Genomic DNA, 10855 nt, shown 5'->3' with positions numbered 1-10855 from the left:
TAATTTATTGTATCAAGTTTTGCCACTAAAATGTATAATTGGTGAGCTGTGACGTAATCCATATTCGCATACATAATGTGTGTAAGAAGCGGTAAGTGCTGTGAACAATTCCATTTTCCGCATGAAGGAGCTTTGTAGTATTTTCTAAAGATTTATGAAGAAAAGTTTTTTAATATAGCCTCAACTGTTGTGGAAAAATATGATTAAGTTAAGACAAGTTCATACAAATCGTTGTGCAAAGTTTGGGTGATATTGATTCAATAATTAAAAAGATATTTGAGGGTAAGTAGCGCCACGAATTGTTGACCGCTCTATGGAGAAAGTAACACTGTACAGCCATCACAACTAAAAAACTAACCTAACCATAACCTTATATTAACTGTCATAGATAACACATCGCGCGTACAACGTCACACACTAATCAGATGACGTCATTTAGGTAATATGGGCAAAGGAAGGGGGGGGGGGGCAAGGCCTTGAGAATCAGAAACAGAGGATGTGAACTAGGTTTCCATCATCTCTTTCGATATTTTGGTACATTCCTGTCCAACCAACAACGTTTACTGCAGTCTTAGTGAGTAGTCCATAAGGTCACGCTGACCATAAGCTCCTTAGTCCCTAATTTCTCTGAGATCAAGGGTTACATAAACTAAGAACGTGCAGAACCTTGATGGTCTCAGTAACCCGACAACATCCGCTGAGACAATAAATGAGACGTTTATGTTACATCGCAGTCGCGGGTCCCTCATTTGTCTGTCACTGGGGCCCAATCTCTCTTTGATCCGGTAATGATAAACGGAGACGAGAAAATTGGTCACGGCTAAGGAGGCCCCTTCCGATCGCTTCCATTTCTGGGTAGATCACATGAGATTTATTTGAGACGCAAGGATTTCAAAGTCAAAGGGTTATCCATCCTTTCAATCTCGGTAGCCGCCCCTTGTTTGCTGGTGGTTATAATAATTATGTCATTTCCTCCGACTCGAAGCAGCTTTGATGGTTAGGAGGATCTTGTGTGTGTGTGTGTGTGTGTGTGTGTGTGTGTGTGTGTGTGTGTGTGTGTGTGTGTGTGTGTGTGTGTGTGTATGAATGTGTGTGTTTGTGTGTGTATTTGTGTGTGTGTGTCGTTGTGTTTGTATGTGTGTATGTGTGTCTCTGTGTTTGCATGTGTGTTTATGTGTGTCTCTGTGTGTGTATGTGTGTGTGTGGGTCTCCGTGGGTGTCTCTGAGAAAGATAGACAGACAAACAGACCGACAGACAGAAGGACAGACAGACAGGAAGACAGAAAGAGACAAGCAGAGAGTAGCATTCTGTGAACACTCTATTTCCATGTTTGTCACTCTAACACGTAGTCTAGTATTGTTACAGATTATGCCCACTTGTGCTTTCTTTTACTCTACCCATACACTCTGGGGTCATTTTGTACCCCAGGGTTGTATTCATCACTTTTTAGAATACTTGCAGAGCGAAGATCTCTTTGAAACTTACTTTCAGTATTTGTCAAAAAATCATTTTTGACAGACTGCTATGCAAAGCGTACGGATCGGATTATCGAGTAAATTTCCTCTTAAGAAAGTGGTGGCACAGAGTTCCCCATATCGTATGGATACGATGTAAAATACGACGTACGGATAGGGTTAAGAGGCTAAACGTTTCGTATCACCAACCGAAATGTATTTCTAATCGGAACATTAAACATACCTGTGAGTGGTTGGCGGGTGGTCTGGTGTGGTTTGCTCCTTCTTTCCTATAAAAAAAATCTATCGTCTCTATCTCACCTCCTTCTTTTTTGTTTTTGTTACTCTCTCGTAACACCTCTAATCTTCGGCACTTATATGACCAATATTGTGCTGCAAGTGCCGTAAAACTCTTACTAAACTAAACTAAACTAAACATACCTACCTGTCACTACCCGGGTTATGTCCACTGCCCACCAAAATGCCAGTGAGTGGACAGGACGGTATGACTTACTTTGCAAGCACTGACCTTCAAGAACCTCGGCTATGACAGGTGACTCACAAGACGAGAATAGTAGGGCTGGGACTACCCGGTTAATTTGATACCCGGGTAATACCATACGTGGGTATATACCCGAGCAATGGAACAAATACACGAGTGCCGGTCGTCGGGTACCCGACATTTCAAATATTTTTTAATTATTTTTTTTGGAGGGGGGGGGGATATTTAGAACTGCACGCTGGTTGCTTCCATATAATATAAGAACATTGAACTTGAAATAATGGGCTTAGCGCTACCAAAGTATCTGATCGATTCTTTGAAGCTTTCTTATGGCATGCCCAAATGTGGCATTTTTGTGGTCTGCTGGTTTGCAGAGAAAGGAGGTACGAGCAGTGTTGGACACTAGTCAATATTGGCCAATATCGAGTACTGTATCGACTAAGAGACCTCAGTATCGATAAGTACTCAGTACTTATTAAGGTTCGAGCGAAGGGACGTAATTTAAGTGCATTTGCATTGGATTTAACGAAGGGGAATAGAAAATCCGGATACCCGACACCAATACCCAGCTAGCCGGTTTTTTTGCTTTTTACGCGGGTACCCGGGTATTCGCCCAGCCCTAGAGAATAGCTCCTCCCTACGACACTGTGTGTGTCACGACGCGGTGGAATCAGGTGCTCGTCACTTTGGGGGCATGTGGAGTTCTTGGTAGCCTCTCCAAGCTTGTTCACTTGTCTTACCTTTGTAGAAAAAAATATTCATCTATCTTAAATAGAAGTCGAGGCATTTGCGATTGAAGGAGATGGGGTGGCCTGGTGTCAGAGGTAGAATTAGCTAGAAAATGGCCGCCAACGTTTGGTGACCTCCAGAGCGTGGGAGTCCTTGGAAACTGAAAATTTACAATTGTTTGTGCCTTTAGCCATCGTTTTGCAGTAAAATCCACACATACAAAGAGAAAAAAGTTTTCAATGGATATTTCAAGTTTTGGGCGAAAATACAAAAATAGGAAAAATTGGTAAACCGGCGGAATAATGCCGGTTTCTTACTAATAATAATAGATAGCATAATTTGTATAGCGCAATTCCCTGCAAAACAGCAAGCTCTATGCGCTTCACAATCTATACTATTGCCCCAGCGGACCTGAGAGCATTCTGAAACAGCCTCAACTTCCTGGGAAACACACTGTGCAAGCGGCCATTTATAGGAGCTAAAACACTACTAACATACTGACAAGATCTTTCGCTGTCTATGGTACCCATTCCCACCTGAAGTGAAGTGAGGAAAATTCGTGTAAAGTACCTTTCCCAAGGACGCAACGTCGGGCCCGCCGCGGCTCGAACTCCCGAACCCACGACCTCACGATAACGAGTCCGGTAACCTAATCACCAGATCTAGGTTCTAATATTTCATTATTTTGACGAGGTTGTTGTCATTACAACGCCTCCGATAGTATGCTATATTAATACAACACGCAGCAACCCAACCTCCAGACAGATAAGTTATCATCGTCTTAACCAGGCTTCATCCCGCCGCCAGTTAGAGACGTCATCTGGACAGTTCCGAGCCCGTCACGCTCACGGTAATCCGTGGAGATGGAAGGCCTGGTGGCGTGTGGCGGGAACATAGTAGGACGCCGGCTGTTTGCTCTACAGTCTCCTCGTGGAAGGTAGTATAGTATAAGGCGCTTGTCAAGTTTTGGACATCTGGAGTTATTGGTATGATCAGAAAGCTTGTTCATTTGTCCATCTTTCGACGAAAAATTATCCTTCTATCGTGAATAGAAGTCGAGTTATATGAAGTTGGAGGAGATGGGAGTCGCCAGGTTTCAGGAGTTCAATTAGCAAGAAAATGGCCGCCAAAATATGATGACTTTTAAAAAGCTTGAGAGTCCTAGGAAACTGAAATTTTTTGGGGCTTTTAATCAAAGTTTTTCATTAAAACCACAAAGAAATATGTTTTGAAATGAACATAAAAGACGGTTTGCTAAAAAACAAAAATTTGATTTGAAAAAATTGTCAAATCGGGAAAAAATGCCATTTTCTTCGATTTCATTATTTTTGACGAGCACCCGATTTCACCGCGATGCCTCACGTATCATCATGGAGATAAGACAAGGCATCATCATCATCATGGAGATGAGACAAAGGATTATCATCATGGAGATGAGACAAAGGATCATCATCCTCATGGAGATGAGACAAAGGATCATCATCGTGGCCTTGAACTGCCCCCCCCTCCCCCTCTCTCTCTGTCTCGTTTTCTTCGTGTGTTTGTGAATGATACGAGCGCAAGTGCTGAACAATCACTATAGATAATGACAATTTAATAAGAGCAACAGAAATGTGGTTTCTTAGGAGACTGTTGAGACTATCTTGAAAAGAAAAAAAAATGAGGCAGTACTTGAAGATGCCCACGGGGCCTCTCGCTGATAGATACACATAGGAAGAGACAAATTAAGATTCTGGGACAGTTGAATAAAAATATAATAAGGGCTTTCAAACTTCAATATCCAGCTTTCACTGGGGACACAATAGAGTCTGGTTCTCTTCGCAGAACATGTCCAATCCATCTCCATCTTCTCCTTTTTTATTATGGTGGTCATGTCCTTTTGCTTACATTTACGTAACAGATCTGCGTTGGAGATCTTGTCGGGCCAGAAGATTCTGAGGATTTAGCGTAAGCTGGTTGTATGAAAGAAAGATAACTTGGCACGGTCATGATCAGTCATCCTCCAGCATTCAGCTGCATATAGGAGTGTGGATAGTGCACAGCTGTTATACAGCTTTAACTTGGTTTGTATACTAAATTGTCCGGACTTCCAGATGTTGATCATGCTTCTGTGTACAGATCTTGCCTTGCCGAGTCTGTTCATGATGTCTTCCTTTGTGCCATCGTCAGTTTTGATTATGCTGCCTAGGTAAGTAAATGTGTCTGTTATAGGGAGGTCTGTGTTGTTCACCCTAATCAGCGTTGGGGAGCCTACATTCAGTGTCATCACTTCTGTCTTCTTCTGGCTTGTTCTTAACCCAATCTGGCGTCCGTAGTTGTGGAGTCGGTTTGATTTTTCCTGCATGTGCTGGTTGGTATGGGAGAGTAGTGCAAGGTCGATGGTGGAGAAGAGGGTCCACCTTATGCCTCTTGATGTATCATCTGTTGTTTTCCTCGTGACCCAGTCAAAGGCCAGGTTGAACAGAATTGCTGACATGTTGCATCCTTGTCTGACTCCTGTCTTTACCTCAAAAGCAGTGGTACTGTTTCCAACAACGCACTTGAAGTTTTGGTAGAAGCTCTTGATGACCTCTACTATCTTGCAAGGGATTCCATAATATTGTAGAATGTACCAAAGACTTTCTCTATGCACATTGTCGAATGCTTTTTCAAAATCAACGAAGTTGACTTAAAGTTGTCTCTGCCATTCCGTGCACTGTTCTATTATGTGCGTCTTCTTTCTTTGCGGAATCCTGCCTGTTCTTTTCTTAAACAGCTCTCCGCGGCATCCGACATCCGGTTCATAATAATCTTGGCCAGGATCTTGCTGGGAACTGATAGCAACGTGATACCTCTCCAGTTGTTGCAGTCTCTAAGAGCTCCTTTCTTTGGTACTTTAACAATGACTCCAGTACTCCTGTCCTCCGGAATCTGCTCTCCCTCCCATATGGTTTTGACTAGTGGATGAAGAATGGTGGCAGTCAATTCTGGGTCTACTTTAAACAATTCAGCATTCAGGTTGTCCATTCCTGGAGATTTTCTTGATTTCTGGCTCTTAACAGCTTTTACAATCTCGTGTTTCTGTGGTGGGTCAGAGCTGATATCCAGACCCAAGGTAGCTTCCTGTATGTCTGGGGTGTCCTCAGGTGGAGGTTGGTTTAGGACTTCCCTGAAGTGTTCTGCCCAGCGTGCGTCTTGTTCCTTCTCTATTGTCAGCAGCTTGCCAGCCTTGTCTTAGATTGATCCACTCATTCCACCGTGGTATTTGCCACATATTATTCTTGTGATCTGGTATAAGTTGCCTTGTTCACCTTTAACAGCTGCCTCCTTTGCCTCATTTGCCAACTTTTCCATGGCTTCTCTTTTGTCCTTCCTGACCAGTCTTTTAACTTTCTGGCAAGCTTCCTTGTAATCCTCTGCATACTTCTCCTGTAGCCGTATCTACTTAGCTGCAAGCTGTCTTTTCTTGATTTCTCTCCGTTCTTCAATAGTATTCCCAGTTCCTTGCTGTATCCATTCTTTGCTTGCATTCTTTTTCTTGACATCAAAACATGTCTTACTGTTCTCTGTGTAGGCCTCAACAATATGCTTCCATTGGGTACATCTGTATTGGGGGTGGTTTCTTCCAGGTCATGGAGAGCTTGAAATCTGTTCTTTAGTTCTAGTCGGAAGGCAGAGCTCACATTGCCATCACTGAGCTTGTGAACATTAAATCATGTCTTTGTCGCCTCCCTGGTGAATGTTTTCTTCAGCTTGAGTTTTATCCTTGCCGTCACTAAATGGTGATCGCTGCCGACATCTGCTCCTCTTCTGACATTCACATCCTGTAGTGAACGTCTCCACATTCCTCCCATCATAAGGTGGTCAATCTGGTTCTTGCCCTGGCCATTTGGAGAATTCCAGGTCAGTTTGAGGATCGTACGGTGTGGGAAAAGGGTTCCGCCTATCACCAAGTTGTTCAATACGCAGAAGTCCACTAGTCTTTCCCCGTTCTCATTTCTTGTACCCGTACCATGTTGTCCCATCGTTCTCTCATAGTTGGTGTTGTCTTCTCCTACTTTAACATTCAGATCGCCCATTACAACGATACGGTCGTGTTCAGGTCCTCCATCTTCCTGCAAACAGCTTCCTTGCGGCTTTCACTGCCGGCATTCATACGTATCCTAAGGGACTCTGAAGGTCCACCACACACAGAAATATGGTTTCCCTTTGTTGCTGTTTCCGTAACATATGCCTTTTTACCAGTCTGAGTTGTTAGCCCTGAGCTGAACCTCCGAAACCTGGAGGGTCGGTGGATCACTCTTCGTCTGACCTCTACCCGTCGACCTGTCTGGCATGGGTGGCCCTACCAGGAGCATAAGCTCCAGCCAGCGTAGCTCTTGGGGTCACTGAGGTAAACAAGCTCTCTAACCACAGCAAGGTAGTGATCCACTAGAGAGTATAATGGTACGGGCCGAATAAAAAAAAGTACGAGCTAACAAGCCTTTAGTTTACCCCGAAGTCAAAGATAAATGAATTCTACGTCTGGGTAATGCTTTATTGATCAGTTTGACACGAAACAAGTAGTTTAAAAAACGCAATATGTCGGGTTGCATTTCCACAAACACAGGAGAATTACGCGGAAACGAGATTTTAAATTGCATGTCTCTCATTCACAGGTCCCGGGTTCGATTCCGGGTAGCGACAGAAACATTTTCTTCTCTAAAATAGTCTCATTTCACCTCCCTTTCTGCTCTCTAGCAATGTTCTGTCGTCTGCATTCGTCTCCACTTTCTTTCCACCCCCTCATCTCCTTTGCTTCCTCCTCTGGGCTCCTGACTCTTTCTGCAGACTTTCTACTGTTTCTCCTTGGCTCCTTCTTACTGCTGTCTTTCAGCCAGACCGCTGGTCTTCTGGTAAGAAAGATCTACACCTAGCCTTCTCGGAAAAGGGCGAAAATGCACGTTAAAGATCCCTTGAATGTAAAACATCGAAAAGAGTAGGCTTCGGCCGCCACCCTGGCAAAATTCAAAATGTCCTACCAACTGAAAATGTTTAATGTGTTCCGCGCGTTCATATGACTTTATGCAGTTGCGAACGTCGTAAAACACTTACAAAAACAAAACAAAGGGTAACTCTGCTCGCAAAGTCCGTACTGTTTCGAAGAGGGCGCCACCGGATTTTGAATGTCAACATAGGCACGTGACTCAACCTTGTTGTGATTGGCTGCAAACACCCTGATCGCATGACTCGCAGGCCTGAAAACAAACGCGTTTGTTTTTGAAGGTCACCGACCGAGTCGATCGGTTTGTGCCACGATGGCCGCCTTGCGCCTTCAATTTGGCTAGCCTGGACTATCAAATCTACCAAACTCGACCCGACCCGACCTGATCGCGCTAGTGGGCACCCTCTATAACAGACAGAGACAAGACGTGTTACCGTCGTCGCACACAGATGACATGTCTTTTGTTCAAACTCTGCTCATCGCTGGTTTTGTTTTTTCTTTCTGTAGATATTTCATTTACGCGAGGTGGAATCAAGCGCTCGACAATTTTGGGGCATATAGAGTTATTGATATCATCTTAATACATGTCCATTTGTCTTGCTTTTGATGGAAAAAAACATCCTTTTATCTTTAGAAAATTCCAGATATTGACGATTAAAGAAGTTGAGGTAAAAGTAACGAGAAAATTGAATGGCCGCCAAAGTTGCGTTATTTCCATAGCTTGAGAGTACGTGGAAACTGAAAATTTACTTTTTTCATGTCATTAATCAACTTTTTTCTGTAAAATCCACCCAGAAATGTCTTCTTTAACGGGCATGAAAGTTGTTGAGCCAAAAAAACCACCAAACATTCAATAAAAATTCAAAAACCAGCAGGAAAATGCCAGTTACCTTACTTTCATTATTTTGACGATCGCCTGATTTCACTACGCAGCCTCACATTTTTTTGTATGTCTCCATCGACACAATCAATACCATCATGTTGGAGGTGAGCTCCGATCCTGCCTGTCAGGGTCGGGTCCTGTCGGGTCGGGTCCTGTCGGGTCGGGTCCTGCCGGGTCGCGTCGGGTAATACGTGGTGCCCACTACAGCTGGATCGGGCCGATCGCCCGACTCGATCGCCTGAAACTGAAAACAAACATGTTTGTTTTTGAAACGGCGTAGTCGGGCGAACGGCCCGATCCGCCGATCCCATCCGTAGTGGGCACCCTGTGGTGCTGGGCAGCGCACACCTTGTCTAATGACCTTCACTTTGCTCATTACATTGAATCCGGAAGTCTATTAAAGAAGTCCATTAGAGCCTATAACTTTCCCCTGGTTCTGCGCACAAACAAACCACTTGTCGTACTAGGTTTGTGATTGGCTGTTTGCATCAAAACGTATCATTTTTTGTTTTTTACTTAGAAAAATCTAGCGTAGTTGATTTGAAGAATTTTGTCAAACTGTGCCAAAGTGGTAGCTGTTGTTCTTCCGTGAAAAAAAAAAAACGAAGCTGCATCAGACAAAAAAGAAGGGGGAAAAAAAGAAAGAAAAACAAGCAAAAGACAAAAAAAAACCCCACCCAAAACCAAAAAAACCCAACCGACACGCACTCTCTCCTCTCAAGCGTTCTGAATACTTTCATCCGATGTTACCAGTCTTCCTCCACCTCTCTAAAAACCTTCCCTCATCATCATCATCATCATCATCATCATCATCATCATCATCATCATCATCATCATCATCATCATCATCATCATCTACAGCAGAGAGTGAAAAGTTCGAGACTTGGTAGTATTTCCAAACATTTAATGACACATTCAACGTTTATCATCATCATCATCATCATCATCATCATCATCATCATCATCATCATCATCATCATCATCATCATCATCATCATCAAGTGCTAGTCTATAACCGGCATCGGCGATCAATGTTCTCCGTTCGGATGTCCAACAAAACTACCTCTATAACTATAACATAATACTACAAAGCTCCTTTTCGTTGCAGCTATCATAGGTCAGTGCGGTGAACAAAGCCAGTAACGTCATGTGGCCTGCTATGACACACCACACCCACATCATGGCCTTGCCAGACACATGGAGGAGGATTACTTCCCCTGGATACCCTGTCAAAGAACATTAGCTGGCGATGATAGGGTTACGCTTTGTAATTTCATAATATTGTTTTCCTCTTTATCAAAACCAGCATAGATGTTTTCAACGCATACTATCTACATCACTTTCCCAACCCTCTCTCCTGATTATATTATTTTGATCTATTATCTATACCGAAGGGAAAATAGATCAATAGGGAAAATAGCGTTGCTATAATTATATTATCTTCTGTAGGATTAACATTGTTATATCTTCCCTAGGATTAGCAATACAATATCTTCTGTGGGATGAGCAAATACATGTACTACAATTATATCTTATGTGGGATTAACAAATACACGAACTTAAATTATATCTTCAGTGGATTTGGCAAATACATGTACTAAAATTATATATTATGTGAGATAAGCAAAAAACAAGTACACACTTCAAGTTTATATATATTTTTTATGATTAGCAAATGCATGCTCTACAATTGTATCTTCTGTTGGATGAGCCTTGCTATCTCTTCTGTGGGACACTCTTTTCTTCTGGTTCGGCGAATAAGATTAACAATTTATTAAAAATAAACCAGACCCCTAAACCAACCACAGATGAAACGGCCTTTGAATTGACGTGACATTTTAAACACTGCACTTGGAACTTGATTCTGGTATTCATGTTAGCGCAGATGTACTCACCAATGTGAACTATTTTTTTTTTTTACCTTAAATGACACACTAACACAAATATAAAGTCAAATACTTTCTTTGTATATTCTCCAAGGTTTGGTGGGATTTTTAAGGCATAGAATTTAATCATATCCGTACGCCCTGGGGGTCATTTTGTACCCCTGGGGTTGTATTCTTCACATTTTAGAATACTACTAGTTCGAAGATCTCTTTAAAACTTTCAATATTTCTCAAATAATCATTTTGACAGACTGCTAAGCATAACGTACGGAGTGGATTAAAGAAGAGTAAATTTTCACTTTGGAAATGGTGGCACAGAGTTCCCCACGTCGTGTGGATACGATAGTAAAACACGACGTACGGATTCAGCGTCAAATTTTGGTATAGATTAGTCTGTACTATCAAAACTAAGTCTTATTCCTGAACTCCCCCCCCCA

This window comes from Aplysia californica, unplaced genomic scaffold (assembly GCF_000002075.1).
Source record: "Aplysia californica isolate F4 #8 unplaced genomic scaffold, AplCal3.0 scaffold00195, whole genome shotgun sequence".
In the NCBI taxonomy this organism is placed as follows: domain Eukaryota; kingdom Metazoa; phylum Mollusca; class Gastropoda; order Aplysiida; family Aplysiidae; genus Aplysia; species Aplysia californica.
The sequence above is the reverse complement of the archived record's forward strand: the minus strand, read 5'-3'. Positions refer to the sequence as shown.